Consider the following 17,495-nt stretch of genomic DNA (forward strand, 5'->3'; position numbering starts at 1 on the left):
GTGACCAGGATTTACTGTCCTGAGCCTCTGGCCTCTTTGATCATCAACTTTGTTCCTCATTCAGAATTCATTTCTTCTTTCATAATTTTTAAATTATTTTATTTTTTAATAATTTTCCTGGATAGGGAATCTTGGGATGTCAGAACCATAAAGGGATTTCTCAGAGCCCAACTTGAACAGAATGTCCTCTACAACTTCCATACCAAGTGGTCACTGGGCTTTTGTTTGAACACCCACCAAGGTAGAGAGTTAAAACTCATTCTATAGCACTGATTGCTAGAAGTTGGGAAGTTATTGACTACACCAAATCCAAAATTCTCTCAATCTAACTTTTTGGATCCTGTTGTTCATTGTCATGGACACCAGTGGAAAATCAGAAGAGGAAGCTGTTTTAGGGAGATCAGTTTTAGACAGGTTGACTCAAAGAGAAATCAATGAGGTCCCTGAGGATTTGGAGATCCTGCTGAAAGCAGAGAACCCGCCCACCCTCCTGCCCCTAAACCACCGTCTTTTAAGACACAAACATATCTGGGTTATCAGCAACATTCCCTTTAATGATGAGATCCCTTTCCCCTCCATGCATGCCTGAACAAACTGAACCACTCTTGTCAAAACTGGCCAAAATCCACACCTACAGAAAAAAATAAACTCAAGCCACAACGGAGGCAAAAATCCCATGCTTAGATCTCAGCAAACTTCAGGCAGGTAGGAGCATTATATGGGAGATGGGAAGCCACAGGGGTACATTTGGAGGTCAGTCATGGCAAAGGGAGTCCTGGGGGGAGGTGAGGAGCTGAAGAAATGCATCATCTAGTATAAGACCACAGGGTCACTTTACAGGGTCCTAAGGACTCAAATCTAGAAGATTATAGATAATCTAGTTCCCCATTTTGGACATGTATCTTGTCTTGTTTACGTCAAACATGGTTGTATTTAACTTTATTCCATTGTAGAAATATTCATCATTAGCTACCTATAGGCTGCTAGGTGGCACAGAGATAGGGGTTGGAGTCAGGAGGACCTAAGTTCAGATCCAGTCTCAGACATTTACTAGCTGTGTGGTCCTAGGTAAGTCACTTAAACTATCTGCCTCAATTTTTTGTTGTTCAGTCATGGCCAACTCTTCATGACCCTATGGACCTTAACACACCAGGCCCTTCTATCCTTCGCTACCTCTCAAAGTCTATCCAAGTGCATGTTCATTGTTTCCATGACACTATCTATCCATCTCATCCTCTGCTGTCCCCTTTTTGTTTTTCCTTCAATCTTTCCCAACATCAGGGTCTTTTCTAGTGAATCCTGTCTTCTCATTATGTGACCAAAGTACTGAAGCTTCAATTGTAGTATTTAATCTTCCAGTGAATAATATGAACTAATTTCTTTATATATTGACTGATTTGATCTCCTTGCTATCCAAGGGAGTATGAAAAATCTTCCCCCCCCAAAAAAAAATCTTCTCCAGAACCTTAATTCAGAAGTGTCAATTCTGTGACACTCAGCTTTCCTTAGAGTCCAACTCTCAAGACCATACATTTCATCTGGAAAAACCATAGCTTTGACTATACAGTCCTTTGTCAATGAAGAGATAACTGTGGTTTTCAGTAAATTGTCCATATTTGCCAGAACCTTCCTTCCAAGGAGTGAGTGACTTTTAATTTCATGGCGGCAGTGATCTTTGAACACAAGAATATAAATCTGATGCTTCTTCCATTTCTTCTTCCACTCCTTGCCAGGAAGTGGTGGGACCAGTTGCCAAGATCTTAGGCATCTGGGGGGGGGAGTATGTTAAGCTTCAAGTCAGATTTTATACTCTCTTCTTTCACCCTCATCAAGAAACTTCTTAATTCTTCTTCACTTTCTGTCACCAGAATGACATCTTCATATCTGAGACTGTTGATATTTCTCCTGGCAATCTAACTTCTAGCTTTTGATTCATCTAGCCTGGTAATTTACATGATTACTTTGCATATAAGTTAAATAAATAAGGGGTGGCTAGGTGGAGCAGTGAATAGAGCACTGGCTCTGAAGTCAGGAGGACCTGCATTCAAACACAGCCTCAGACACTTAACACTTACTAGCTGTGTGACCTTGGGCAAGTCACTTAATTCCAACTGCCCTCAAAAAAAAAAGGAAAAAAATAAAGTGACAGTAGACAGCTTTGTCCTACTCCTTTCCCAATATTAAATTGTTTCCTGTTTGGTCCTTGTTGCTTTTTGGTCCACATACAGGTTCCTCAGTAGACAAGGAAGATGATCTGGTAGTCCTGCCTCTGAGGATTCGCCACATTTTGTTGTGATCCACACAATCAAAGACTTTAGTGTAGTCAATGGAGCAGACATGGATGTTTTTCTAGAACTCCCTTGCTTTCTCCCTAGAGCTTAGTTAAACATCAAAGCTGCCATGCTTATCCACTGCCTCCTGAGCCATCTCCAATCGTCCTGACTTTTGTCCTGCCACTGGACTCTGATGACCCTGGAAGAAAGAGTGAGGCTGATGACTAAGCATCTCTACCTCACTTAAATCCAATTCACCCATGAGTCAAGACATCACCTTGTGATGTCATTGGTCCTCTTTGGAAACAATAAACAATATTAAGCCCCTACTATGTTCCATTAACTACTCAGCACCTGAACACTCATACAGTACCTTTGCCTCATTATACTGTACCTATGTAGGCCAGGCCTCTCAAAAGATTTCAGTCGGGGCGGCCAGGTAGCACAGCGAGTAAGAGCATCGGCTCCAGTGTTGGAATGACCTGGAGATCGAATCCCGGGCTCAGACACTTAGCACCCACCCAGAAACACCTGGCCGTGTAACCTTGAGCAAGTTACTTAACCCCAATTGCTTAGGGGAGGCCAGGTGGCTCAGTGAGTAAGAGCACCGGCTCCAGTGTCGGGATGACCTGGATCAAATCCGGGCTCAGATACTCAGCACCACACCCAGAAATAACTGGCCGTGTAACCTTGAGCAAGTTACTTAACCACAATTGCTTTAAAAAAAAAAAAAAAGATTTCAGTCAACTCCCCCCCCCACTTCCTGCAGCTGGAAAAACTACACTTCCCAGAAGACCCTTGGGCCTACAGTCAGCTGGGTGGCACAGTGGAGAGGTGCTGTAATTGGAGTTGGGAAGACCTGAATTTAAATCCTACATCACAAAGTCACTAGCTGAGCAAGTCACTTAACCACTTTCAGACTCAATTTCTTCATCTATAAAATAGAAATAATAATAGCACCTGTTGTTTGTTGTTCAGTAATGTCCGAATCTTCATGACCCCATTCAGGGTTTTCTTGGCAAAGATACTGGCATGTTTTGCCATTTCTTTCTCCAGCTCATTTTACAAATGAGGGAACTGAGGTAAATGAGGTTAAGGGACTTGCCCATCACACATCTAGTAAGTGTCTGACGTCAGATTTGAACTCAGGTCTTTCTGACCCCAAGCCTGGCACTCTATCCACTGACCTATAATAATAGCACCTACCTTCCAGAGGTGTGGAAAGGATCAAATGAGAGGATAATGTAGTATAAAGTTTGCAGATGTTAAAGCACTATGTAAATGCTAGAGCTATTACTAGAGTCATTATTATTTGTATCTACATATATTATATATGTATTTATGTATGTATGTATATATGTGTGTATCTATATATGTATAAGTTGTGGAACCTACCTCTGCCCCAACCTCCCTACCATCACCTTGATTGTAAGCTTCTCTAGGGCAGATATACTCAGGTAGAGGGTCTGCTGAGCTTCACAGGTAAAAAGACAAAACATTAAACAGGAGCTCCCTTTCAACAAACTTACATTCTGTCTGTTGGGAGAAAGTAGAGAGACAACAAGAACATATAGAATCATAGATTTAGAGTTGGAAAGGGCCTTAGATTCAATTCAACACTATAAACATTAATTAAGGGTCAGGCACTGTGCTAAGCAATGGGGATACAAAAAGACAAAAGATAATCCTTGCTCTCAAGGAATTTACAATCTGATGATAGCAAACAATATGTAAACAAACACTTACAAAGCAAACTACAGATAGAATAAATAGGAAATAATTAAAAGAGGAAAAGCATTAGAATTAAAAGGGATTAGAAAAGATTTCCTGGGGTGGCCAGGTAGCACAGCGAGTAAGAGCACCAGCTCCAGTGTTGGGATGACCTGGGAATCCCGGGCTCAGACACTCAGCACCACACCCAGAAATAACTGGCCGTGTAACCTTGAGCAAGTTACTTAACCCCGATTGCTTAAAAAAAAAAAAAAAGATTTCCTGTAGAAATTGGAATTATAGAGGCCAGCTAGTCAAATGGTCTCATTTTACAGATGAGGAAACTGAGACCCACATAGATTAAGTGACTTGCCTAGAGTGTTAAAAGTAGTCATTGGCAAAGCCATTATTTGAACCTAGGTCCTCTCACTCTGAACCCAGTTTCCTGGTTTCCTCAAGGAAGAGTTCTCTAGCCTGGGCGGCTATAGACATTCTTTTTTTCTTGGAAGAAGACACAAACCCACATCATGGAGTGTGACCAGTCCTTATACCCAAGACCCAGCTTTTAGCACTGCACTTCGTTCCCAATAGATTTATTAAAGAATAAGTGAATTATTGAATGATGGTTGTATATAAGTATGCCTGAACACATAGACAAAGAAGAGAATTACCCTAAATCTTTGCCCAGGACCTAAAAAAATATAGGATTCTGAAACATATTATGGTAGGAGCTATAATCAATTAACCAACTGATAAGCATTTATAAAGCAGCTATTCTGTGTCAGGCCCTGTGCTAGGTCCTGGAAATACAAAGACGAAATGAAACAAATTTCAATCTTCAAGGAGGTTAACAAACCTAGGAAGGGTAGACGACCTTTCCATGTATGTGCAACAATTATAACCCTGGCTGAACCCAGCAGTCTTGGGTTTAGTGCCTTCTCCCTCTCCATTAAGGACTCTCTGTCTCTGATATGGGTGTACCCATGTAGACTACCAGCTCAGGAGTGACTGAGCACCTAGAAGAAACTCACAATTTTTCACTTTTTGCACCCCTGCCCTGGAGTCCCAGGGAAAATTACTTAAACTTCAAGTTTTCACTTATGTCATGGGTTTCTCCAAATAACAGTTGAAATATAACTAAATTACAGTGTGAAACAGCTATTTCTTTCCTCTGCACCAAAGAAATGCAAAGTACAAAAGACTCACAAACACTCATTTAAGAACAGCAGTAATAGCTACTGTTATATTTCCCCCAGCAGATTGAGACTTAAAACCATTGAAACCTAAAGCAGTTTGAGGGACTACTTAATTGCATTTCACATTTCACCTCAGCTCTGCACCATCCAAACAATCCCCTTCAGGTCCATATGTTCTAGCAAGCCAGGTTTGGGGTTTGGCTCATCCACAAACTTGTAGTCATCTACCTCAAGGACAACTATGGTGGATAGAAATAAGGAAACTTCCAAATCACTTGAAGACACAGGACTTCTGGACCTCTGGAACTCTTAAGGTGGCCTCCAAAGCTGGAAATACCCATTATCAGGAAAAGAAAAACAAAACATAAAAGAGAGTAAAAAACTCAGATTTGGAGAAGTCACCAAGCTTCCTGTATACAGAAGACCACCCCTTCTTCACCCAAGGGTGTTCTGTAAATATTTAACAATCAGCTCTCATTAGGGAAGGGAACGAAGAAGGGAATATATAACAAGTCACACTTTTAAGTTAAATTCTCCATCAATTTTTTAAGTTTAGATCATCAGCAAAACAATAAATCAAGCCCAGATTTATAGTGTTTGTCTTTTAACAATCTGCTCTTCAAGCCCATTTAAGCACTTAATAAAAGTTTGTTGAATGACTGACTACAAGGGATCATTTAGTTCAAATCCTACCCTCCACCCTATGTTTACTGCCTGTTTGACTTTGGCCAAGTCACTTAATTTCATTGGATTTCAGGTACCACATTTCTGAGACCAAGAAGTTGGACTAGATCTAGAAAGAGAAGGTATCTTTTGAATCTATGCTCCTCTAGTTTTATGTGAAACACTTGCCTCTCTTCTCCCCCCCCCCACCTCTAAGAATTTAGAGGGAGTGTGACTAAAGCAATTCCTTGGGTTCAAAGCTGTTTGATGATGCAATAAAGCTTTCTCTGCATCAGTTCACAAACTGAACAGCCCAGAAAGCACCAGCCATCCAAGTCTTACCAACCTTTAAACCCATAAATGCTTATTCCTTTTCTCTAATTAAGCACCCACTATGTGCCAGGCATCATGCTAAACTCTGGGAGTACAAAGAAAGACAAAAGGCAATCTTGGATCTCAAGTTGCTAACTAACAATCTAATGAGAGTGTGCGGCTGCAAACCATAGACAGGACAAATTGGAGACAATCAAAAGGAGGTAGGCACCAATTAAGGGGCATTGTGAAAGGCTTCTTGCAGAAGGTGGGATTTTAGCAGCTAAATAAAACCTGCTGCTCACAGAAAATGCATTCAAGTCATGAGATGCTGATTGGTGAATCTGCTGCTCAACTCAGGGTCCCATCAGGCAGCTCACTACCTTGATAACTGAATCCCTGTGAGTTTCAGTCTGCAATTGCAAACTCCGAGCCTCCGAACACTTGGCTGAGTACAACAGCACCACCTGTTGGCAAGATAAAGGAGGATTGACTTTGTGGTGCTTAAAGATATGGGAAGGACACAGCATGCTATAGAGAAAAGGGAAGAGTCTTTATGCAAATAGCTGAAAGAAAAATGTTATTAGAGTGCATATAACATGCACTTTCTATTGAACATGTTAGTAAGTGTTATCTTGCTTTGCAGCATACTTTTCTGGCAATGCTATGCTTTTCTATGTATACTAACATGCCAGGTTATGCATTTATTATCATAATATCTATATAGAGTATGTTTCTGCATGCAATCAATGCATTTAGCTCCTTTATGCAACTCGGTCCATCAGTTCATATGATTATAGATTTCTAGCTGAGAAACTGCTTAGAGGAATATAGTCTCACCTCCTCATTTTACAGATATGTTGTTCTATATTTGGTATTGCTTAATTTAATCTACACACTGTTGTTATGTGTGCTATTGATGATGTGTAAAGTGTTGTTTGTCACTTACACTCATGCAAAATGCACGCAATATTTCTTTGTTTTTAATTTTCTATTGGTATCTTTTGCTCTCACATGACCTTTATTTCCCAATATATTCTCTATCTTCCAGCCACCTCATGACCAGACCACATTCTCAGCTGACCTCCCCCCCCACCAAAGTTGAGTAATCCAGAGGGAATGAGAGCTCTTAGCCCCACCTCCTTACTTAACATCCATCAATCAGGGGTTACTTTTCTCTTGTCAGGAGAGTTCCCAATAATTTGCTCTCAGAAAGACAAACCTGGATTTGTACTGGTGAGGGATCTCCCTTAGCATCTTTGGTTACTGAGAGACTACTGACCATCAGTTTATTGATTATTGGACAGTCTAATTAGTAAATTGATTTTTTAATACCAGGAAACTTTGTCTCTAGGAATTTTATTTGTGACATTTTGATATTGACCATTTGGTGATATCCATGGACAGAGTCGCCTTTTGCATTGTTGAGAAACATGATTGCTATGCCCAGCAAGTTATCTTCACAAAACTATCAGTCTCTTCCCTGCTTCATTTTTCAAGGTCAAGGTTACCTGTTATTCCAATTGTCTTTTCATTTCCTTCTTTAGCATTCCAGTCCCCTATAATGAATGTAACACTTTTCTTGTGTGTGTTATTTCTAGAAGATATGTCTTTATAGAACTAATCAACTTTGAACTCTTAGGTATCAGTGGTTGGAGCACACACATGCATTACTGTGATGGTAAATAGTTTTCCTTGGATTAGAATGGATATCATTCTGTTATTCTTGAGATTATACCCCAGTAATGCTTTTCTCACCCTTTTATTGACTATGAGGGCTACTCCATTTCTTCTAAGGGATTCTTGCCCACAGAGTTATATACCTGAATTGATAAATTTACTGGTAATCAAGATATCAGTGTTTAATATTTCCATTTCCTGTTTGGCCACATTCAGTTTACCTTGATTCATAGATCTGACATTACAGGTTCCTATGCAATATTATCTTTACAACATCAGACTTCTCTTTCATCATCAGACACATCCACAGCTGAGCCTCCTTTCAGCTTTGGTCCAGTTGCTTCATTAGAGCTATTTTTTGTTGTTCTCCACTCTTCTCCAGTGGCATGTTGAACACCTTCCAGCCTGAGGGTCTCATCTTTTGGTTTTATATCTTTTATCATTTATTTTAATACTATCCATGGGGTTACCTTGGCAAAGATACTGGAGTAGTTTGCCATTTCCTTCTTCAGTGAATCACCTTTTGTCAGAACTCTTCACTATGACCTGTCCATCTTGAATAATCCTGAATGGCATAACTTATGGTTTGATTGAGTTACACAAGTTAGCTATTATTATTTGCTCTGACTAAAATTTATTTGTGAGTTGTCAGGTCAGTTGTTTTTCTGAATTATTTTACTACATGAAAGACATGATTTTTAAAAGACCCTGGGCATTATATTTTGAGAAATTATCAAGGAAAACTGCCCCAATATTTTAGAATCAGAGGATAAAATAGAAATTGAAGGAATCCATTGATCACCTCCTAAAAGAGATCCCAAAATGAAAACTCCCTAGAATATCATAATCAAATTCCAGAGCTCCCAGATCAAGAAGAAAATATATCAAGCAGCCAAAAGGAAATAATTTAAATATCATGGAGCCATAGTCAGGCTCACATAAGATTTAGAAGCTTCCATGTTAAAAGAACAGAGGGCTTAGAATATGATATTCCAGAAGACAGGGGAGCTAAGATTATAACCAAGAATAATCTACTCAGCAAAACTTAGTATGATCCTTTGAGGTGGAAAATCAATATTTAATGATACAAATTACTTTCAAGAATTCTTGATAAAATGACCAGAGCTGGATAAAAAATTTTACTTTCAAATACAAGACCGGAGAGAAGTATGAAAAGGTAAACATGAAAGAGAAATCATAAGGAACTCAATAATGTTAAATTGCTTACATTTCCACATGGGAAGATGATACTTGTAACTCCTAAGAACTTCATTAGTAGGGTAGTTAGAAAGTGTACACATAGAGGGTATGAGTGTAAGTTGACTGTGATGGGATTACATCATAAAAAATGAAGGGATCCCCAATTGATAAATGGTCAAAGAATATTAACAGGCAGTTTTCAGAGAAAGAAATTAAAGCTATCTATAAGCACATGAAGAAATGCTCTAATTCACTATTGACTGGAGAAATACAAATCAAAACAACTCTGAGGTAACACATCTCACCAGTCAGATTGGCTAAGATGACAAAACAGGAAAATGACAAATGCTGGAGAGGATGTGGGCAAATTGGAACACTAATGCATTGCTGGTGGAGTTGTGAACTGATCCAGCCTTTCTGGAGAGCAATCTGGAATTATGCCCAAAGGGCTATAAATACTTTCATACCCTTTGATCCAACAATACCACTCCTAGGGTTATATCCCAAAGAGATCATAGAAATGAGAGAAAGACCCATATGTACAAAAATGTTTATAGCAGCTCTTTTTGTGGTAGCAAAGAATTGGAAATTAAGGGGGTGCCCATCAATTGGGGAATGGCTGAACAAGTTGTGGTATATGCATGTTATGGAATACTATTGTGCTATAAGAAACGAGGAGCAGACGGTCTTCATATTTACCTGGAGAGGCTTAAAAGAACTGATGCTCAGTGAGAAGAGTAGAACCAGGAGAAATTTGTACACAATTACAGACACAACGTATGTGTGATGACCAACTTTGATAGACTGGACTCTTCTCAGCAATGCAGCGATATAAGTCAATCCCAAAAGACTCATGATGGAGAGAAATATGTGCATCCAGAGAAAGAACTAGAAAGAACTAAGTTTATATCCAGGTGAAAGCAAAATACCTGATCTTTTTCCTTCTCTTATTTGGTTTTATGTCCTCTTTACCATTTTTCATTCCAGCTGATACAATCCGTCCTTATAATCTGACTAATGTATAATGTGAAAGTATTTACAGATCCTATACTTGACTATAAGCCACCATGGGGGGGAGGGAGGGGGACAAAATGTAAAACTCAAGGAACTGTGTAATTGAATCCTGTAAACTAAAAGGAAACAAACAAATTAATAAAAAAAAATGAAGGGATAAAAAAGAGATGAATTGGGAAAAGGGGAAGAGAGAAGAAGAAATTGGAAAAATTATCTCACATAAAAGAGGCAGGTAAGGTAAAGTTTTTACAGTGAAGGGAAAAATGAGATAGAATGATGGTGAGAAGATTAAGACTGATCCTGAATTGTTTTCTTATTGATCCTATTTACAATTAATTGATTTTGTCCTGTAACTGATTTTGTCTTTCAACTGTTTAAATCATGATTCTTTGTCTCTGAATTTGGTTCAGAGACTCAACTAACTTGTGATAAGTTGAGTTTTAAAATTCAGCTTTCCTGATAATCTCTGAGCTCTTCTTGCTGCAATGAATTTACCTAACTTTGGAGAATGCATGTGGAAAGAGAGTCAGATCTGATATCTTTATGACACCAAGCTATCATTCAAGGATGTCTGATTTGCTGTCTAAAAGTCTAGGCTGCTATCTTGCACCTGGATTTAAACAATGAGCACTTCTTAATCTCATGAGAGAAGGGAGGATCATTGCTAGCTCCCATTACCAAACTTCCAACCAATCGTGTTATTTCCTGCACCTCAGATCTGTTACCAATCAGTTGCCCTTAACTCTATGATATTATCTACCCCCTTCTGTTCTTTATTCTGTACTCCTCAAAACCTACATAAGGAGAACTGTCCCTTTGCTTGGACACAAATGGAGGTGTCATTGATTCATTTATTGACAGGTATCATGCTTCTGCTAATGCATATGATCTTGCTCAGAAATATGCCTCAGTTTTCCCTTTTGTTAAAATTCAATCATGACATGGGTTACTCTTGAACCTTACTCTTATTAGAATTGGTTCAAAGAAGGAATAACATACACACTCAGTTGTGTATAGAAATCTATCTTACCCAACAGGGAAGTTGGTAGGGAAGAAAATAAGAGAAAGAAGATGACTGATAGAAGAAAGGATGAATTAAAGGAGACAGTGATCAGAAGTGAAATAGACTTTTGAGCAGAGACAAGGAGAGAGAGAGAGAGAGAGAGAGAGAGAGAGAGAGAGAGAGAGAGAGAGAGAGAGAGAGAGAGAGTGTGTGTGGGGGGGGGGGGAATAAGATGGAGGAAACAACACAGTATTCATACCTGGGAATGGAAATGTGAAGAACTCATGAATCAATTGGAAACAGATAGCATAATGCATTAGAAACCAGAACCTAACAATATGTTGTTCACAGGAAACATACTTGAAAGAGAGAAACATGTAAGGGACTGGAGCAAAATTATCATGTTTCAGTTAAAGAAAAAAGGAAGTGGTAGCAATTTTGATCTCAGACAAAGCAAAAGCAAAAATAGATCTCATTAAAAGATAAACAGGGGATCTATGTTTTGCTAAAAGGTACCATAGTAATATCTATACTAAACACATATGCACCCAATAATGTAGCATCCAAATTCTTAAAGTAAAAGTTAAATGAATTGAAAAAGAAAATAGACAGTAAAACTATATTAGTGGGGAACTTCAACTTTTTCCTCTCAAAAGTAGATAAATCTAACCGTAAAATAAATAAGAAAGAAGTTAAGGAGAGCAATAAAATTCCAGAAAAGTTAGATATGAAGAAAATTGAATGGAAATTGAAAGGAATATGCCTTTTTTCTCAGTTGTATATGACACCCTCGCAAAAAGGGATTATGTATTAGGGCACAAAAACCTCACAAACCAATGCAGAAAAGTAGATATATTAAATGCATTCAGACCATAATGCAATAAAAATAACATTTAATAAAAGACCATGGAAACATAGATTAAAAATCTACTGGAAACTAAATAATCTAATCCTAAAGAATGAATGGTTCAAAGAACAAAATCAATAATTTCATTAAAGAGAATGACAAAAATAAGACAACATACCAAAATCTGCAGTAAATTGTAAAAAAGATGCAGTAAAGGTAGTACTTACAAAGAAAGTTATATCTCTAAATGCTTATATCAATAAAACAGAGAAAGAGCCTATCAATGAATCTGGCATGCCGTTTTTTAAAAATACTAAAAAAAAATTTAAAATCCCCAATTACACATCAAATTGAAAATCCTGAAAATCAAAGGAGAGATTAATGGAATTGAAAGTAAGAAAACAATTGAACTAATAAATAAAACTAGGAGTTAGTTAATAGATAAACTAGTATCAAAAATGAAAAAGGTAAATGCACTATCAATGAAGAGGAAATTAAAGTTTAGGGGCTATTTTACTAATTTATATGCTAATAAATTTTATAATTTCAGTGAAATGAATAAATATATATAAAAATATAAATTGCCCAGATTAACAGAAGAGGAAACAAAATACTTAAATAACCCAATCTTAGAAAAAATAAATTGAATAAACCATAAATGAGGTCCATAAGAAAATTCTTCAGGACAAATGGATCCAGAAGTGAAACCTATCAAACATGTAAAGAACAACTAATTCCAATGCTACATAAATGATTTGGAAAAATAAGCAAAGAAAGAGTCTTACCAAATTCCTTTTACAACACAAATATGATGCTTATACCTAAACCAAGAAGAGCAAAAACAATTACAGAACACTTTTCACACAGAGACAACTGTCTAAACAACTGGATACATAATAATTGCTCATAGATAGGCTGGGTCAATATAATAAAGATAATTTTACTTAAGTTAATATAATTGTTCATTCCCATACCAAACAAAGTACCAAAAAAAATTTTATAGAGCTAGAAAAAAAATTATAACAAAATTACTTGGAAGAACAAAAGGTCAAGATTATCAAAGGAATTGGTGGTGGGGTTAACTATGGGAGAATGTACTCCAATATATGCATGAGGGGGCTGGGAAATCTTTTTGCTACTTTATTTGTTATACTGTTTGTATAAATGTCTTTTCTTTGAGTTAATGGGTCCTCTGGCCGGCTGGAAAAAGTAAGCAAATCTGTATGGTCTCATGAACTATCATTTTGAGTATCTTGCACATGGGGTAGCTTCTACAGGGACCTACATGCAAAAAAAAAAAAAAAAAGGAGATAATCCAAAACAAGAGAATGATTTGCCCAAGGTCACCCAACAAACAAGTGACATGGTCTGTATTTGGAGAAAACTCATTTATCCACCCTAGGAACTTGCCTTTTTAGAGTTCTTTAAAAGTGAGACCTTTCTTCCACTCACCTCTTTGAGGCAGGTAGTGCAAAGATGGTTGTGCCCATTTTACAGATGAGGAAATTGAGGCTCCAAAAGAAAAAAGTGGATTTTCCCAAGGTCATGTAGCTAATCAATGACAAAACCAGGACTTGGACTCGAATTTCATGATGCAGAGTCTAAGACTTGTACAATGTTACTAGTGCTGGTGATCCAGAACACTCTCACAACTCAAAGCATCAGGAAAGCCTTTTTCCAGTTTACAGAGAAGAATACCCCTGCAACTGTGCCTAGAGGAAGGGAACCTGAGTTCATGCTTATTTCCACGCATTGCCCCAAGATAGTGTCAGGGGGGAACTATAGACCATCTTTTAGAGGCAGCTAGTGCATGAGCACTGGACCTGGAGTCAGGAAGATCTGAGTTCAAATCCATCCTCTGACACTTACTAGCTGGGGGACCCTGGGCATTTTGCCTCTCTTTGCCTCAGTTTTCTCATCTGTAAAATAGGGATAATAATAGCACCTACCTTCCAAGGTTGTTGGGAGGATCAAATCATATTATATTTGTAAAGCACTTTGCAAATCTTGAAGTGCTACATAAATACTAGTCTCTAGTCTACTAGATAGAATAGTCTCAACCATTCCTCTTGTGGTGACCTGACACCCCCTAGTGTCATGGAAAAGAATTGGAGGATCCTAAACTCAAATTTGTGAAAGGGTGAGTCCTTACCATTCCTGGCAAAATTCTCCTCTACGGTTTCTCCTACAGTCTTTTCTTGAAAACTTTTAAAGGCAAAGAATTTTTTCCTTCATGAGACAAACTCCATAGCTTACAGAGATATTGGAGTGTCATTTATACAAAGATAACTGGGTTGGGAATCAGAGACCCCTTGACTTCAATTTCTGGCTCTATTATGAACTCTAGGGCCTTTTATCCAGCCATGTCCCTTCTTGAAGACTTAGTTTCTTCCTTGGTAACATGAGGATAATAACAGTTGCCCTACATAGTTCCCAAGAGTGTTGTGAGAAAAATGCTTCACAAGCCAGAAAGGACTATTGAAATATGAATTAATATTATTCCATTGAAGGACAGCCCAATATAAGAAAGTCATTCCTTATAGAGACAAAATCTGCCACCACCTTCCCCAGTTACTAAGTCAGCATAGTACATACTGGAAATAACACTGGGTCTGGAGTCAGAGCCATAAGGACTAAATCAGTAATTCCATTGATTTGTTTTTCCTTAGTTTTCAAAGAGAACCAATGAGTTGCACAAAGTTGTCAGCATCACTCTCTCTTCCAAAGTCATTAATGTCCAGCGGCAAGACAAAAGTCAAGATGACTGGCAATGGGACAGGATTCAATGGCTTACCTTGCCATCTTCAATTTCTTAATCAGCTCTAAGCATTCCACAGTGTCTGCTTCATGGGAACCAGCTGTTCTCATCCATGCACACCACCTAACTCACTGACAAGTATGGGGCCCGTCAGTTACCTTCCACCTTGTTTAGCCCACCTGTCAATACAGCTTTACAAGGGAGTAGCCATTGCATATGCTACAGCTTCCTGGAGTACCCCGGGGGAGAGTTGGGTGGCAGGAGGATACCAAACATGAATGAGCAGGCTTGGAAAGGGCTTGGCAGCCCTTATACTTGGGGTGCTCGTCCTCCCTGCACACCTCACATACCCCACTGGTTTAGAGAATTCCCAAATAAGAAGAGTCTCTCTACCAATAAAGGTAACCACTTTCTCTAGAATTCATAGCTTTTGCAGAGATGCCTAGAGCACTGAGGGATTGTCTGTCAATCAACAAGTAGTTATTGAGAATTTATTATGTGCCAGGCACTACGCTTAATGCTGAAAAAACAAAGGAAAAGAATCACAATTCCTACTCTCAAGGATCTCACTTTCTAATGGAGGAGATAACCTGCAAACAAATACAAAATATATAGATATGTATACGTGTATGTATGTGTATGTATACATATAAACATATGTGTCTGTCATAAATGGAAAGTAATCTTCAAGGGAAGGTTCTAAAGTAGAATGAGGAGGGGAAAGCCTCATACAGAAGGTGGCATTTAAGCTGAGTCTTAAGGGAAGCCAGGAGAAGCCAGACAAGGAAAGAGAACAGTCTAGGCATGAACATCAGTCAATATAAATTCTTGGAGTCATGTGTAAGGAACAGCAGGGAGGGCAGCAGAGCTAGATGACAGAGTATTTGGAGGGGAGCAAAGTGAAAGGAGACGACGAAGGTAGGAAGGGACCAGGTTGTGAAGGGCTTTAAATAAAAAGCAGAAGACTATATTTGATCCTCAAGGTAATGAGATGTTGCTGGAATTTAAGGAGTAGAGGGATGATGTGGTTAGAGCAGTTTGTACATTTTTAGGGAAATCAGTTTGACAGCTGAGTAGAAGAAAGATTGGAATGGGAAGATACTTGAGGCAGACACCAATCAGAAAGGCTAGTGAAATATTCCAGGTAGGGAGTGATAAGAAATTGTACCAAGGTGGTGAGAGGAGAAAAGGGGATATGTGTGTATACATATTTGTGTGTGCACGTATATTATAGGGTCCCAATTGGGGAAAAGCCATAAAAACTTAAATTCTGTGAAAGGTAGAAGCCCAAAAATGTTAAAAATCATAACTTAGATATCGAATAATTTAGACACTAAGCCTAAACTTAGACACCATGACCTATGAAAGCCATTACAAGAATACTGGAACCCATATGTGACCAGTACATGATTAATACACAAACTTAGGTTTGGGCATAACATTGACTTAACTCCCATGCTCATTACTAAGCAGAAAAGACAAAAATATCCACCAATCAGTAGTGATGCACTCTCTACCTGCTCCTCCCTTTGTCTGTTTTCTATAATTACCCCAGGGTTTTTCAGGATTCTTTTGCAGGGCTTCGTTGATGGGTATGGCCACTGCCCCAGCCCCAGATCACTGATATATGCATATATGCATATGTATGTATGTATGTACATGTGTATAAATACATCTGCATGGGTCTGTATTGAACAATATTGTGAAGGCAGAAACAAGACTTGCTAACAGATCAGATCTGGAGAGACCAGTCAGGAATACAAGATGACACCAAGATTATGAGCCTGGGTGACTGGGAGGATGATGTTTTCCAAGAAAGTAATAGGAAAGTTGAGAGTTGGAGAGGATTTTTGTGGGAAAGTAAATGAGTTGGATTTAAGATGCCTAAGGGACTTAGGGGCATCTAACTGGAGAGTCAGTTGTTGATGCAAGAGTAAAGTTCAGGAGATTAGGCTAGATTTATAGGTCTAGGTGACAGCCACATAGAGATAATAGTTGGAGTTGATAAGATCATTAGGTGAGATAATCTAAAGGGAAAAGATAAGAGGTATCCAGACATAGCCTTGGGAGACACTAATCAAGGTTGTCTAAATAACCCAGATGAACAGCAAAGAAGACAAAGAGTGGTTAGACTGGTAGGAGGAGATTGAGGAGAGAGCAGGGTCACAAAAACCTAGAGAGCAGAGTATTCAAGAAGAGAGTTTACTGACAGTGTCAAGAAGTCAAGGATGAGGGCCAAGAAAAGGCCTTTAGATTTGGTAATTAGGAGATCACTGGTTTCAGTTAAATGGGTGAGTTAAAAGTATTTAGAAGGGAGAAGAGGAGAATTAAAGAACCAATTGAGGTTTTTTCAAGTTTTCTCAAGGAATTCAACCAGGGAAGGAGGAGGGAATATTCAGAATGATAGCTAGTGGAGATGACTGGATCAAGTGTGAAGGGTTTTTTTTTAGGGGGCTTGGTTGTTTGTTTTAAGGATGGGGAGACATGGACTATGTTTGGGGCCATTAGGGAAGGAGCCAGCATATGGGGAGAGTTTGAAGATTAGAGAGGGACAATCTGCTAAAACAAGACAAAGGGAATGGGATAGAGAGTGAATGTCAAGGGATTTAATTTAGCCAGGAGAAGGGTCACCTCTTAAGTGAGACAAGGAGGAGAAAGTGGAGATTGGGGTAGGATATATGAATGATATGAGAATATGAGGGAAAGAGAAGGAGTTCTCAGCAAATGGATTCTATTGTGTGTGAGAGAGAGAGAGAGAAAGAGAGAGAGAGAGAGAGAGAGAGAGAGAGAGAGAGAGAGAGAGAGAGAGAGAGAGAGAGAGAGAGAGAGAGAGAGAGAG

At 38.7% G+C, this 17,495-nt stretch overlaps 1 long non-coding RNA gene across 2 annotated transcripts in view; it reads right to left on the bottom strand.

Moving 5' to 3' along the window:
• Positions 1-13: 13 nt before the first annotated feature.
• LOC138171162 (uncharacterized) overlaps positions 14-17,495 on the bottom strand; it is a 33,065-nt gene continuing 15,583 nt past the window's right edge. The window contains exons 3-4 of one of the 2 annotated variants that reach the window (XR_011170820.1): positions 6,538-6,621; positions 14-5,506 (exon numbers count right to left, since the gene is read on the bottom strand). This is a non-coding gene — a long non-coding RNA (uncharacterized lncRNA). Of the gene's footprint in view, positions 5,507-6,389; positions 6,622-17,495 lie in introns of those variants that run through there. The other variant, XR_011170816.1, reaches the window with a different exon arrangement.

Source organism: Petaurus breviceps, unplaced genomic scaffold (genome assembly GCF_028583685.1).
Source record: "Petaurus breviceps papuanus isolate PSGF00001 unplaced genomic scaffold, PetGlider_PUasm1.0 103, whole genome shotgun sequence".
Lineage (NCBI taxonomy): Eukaryota > Metazoa > Chordata > Mammalia > Diprotodontia > Petauridae > Petaurus > Petaurus breviceps.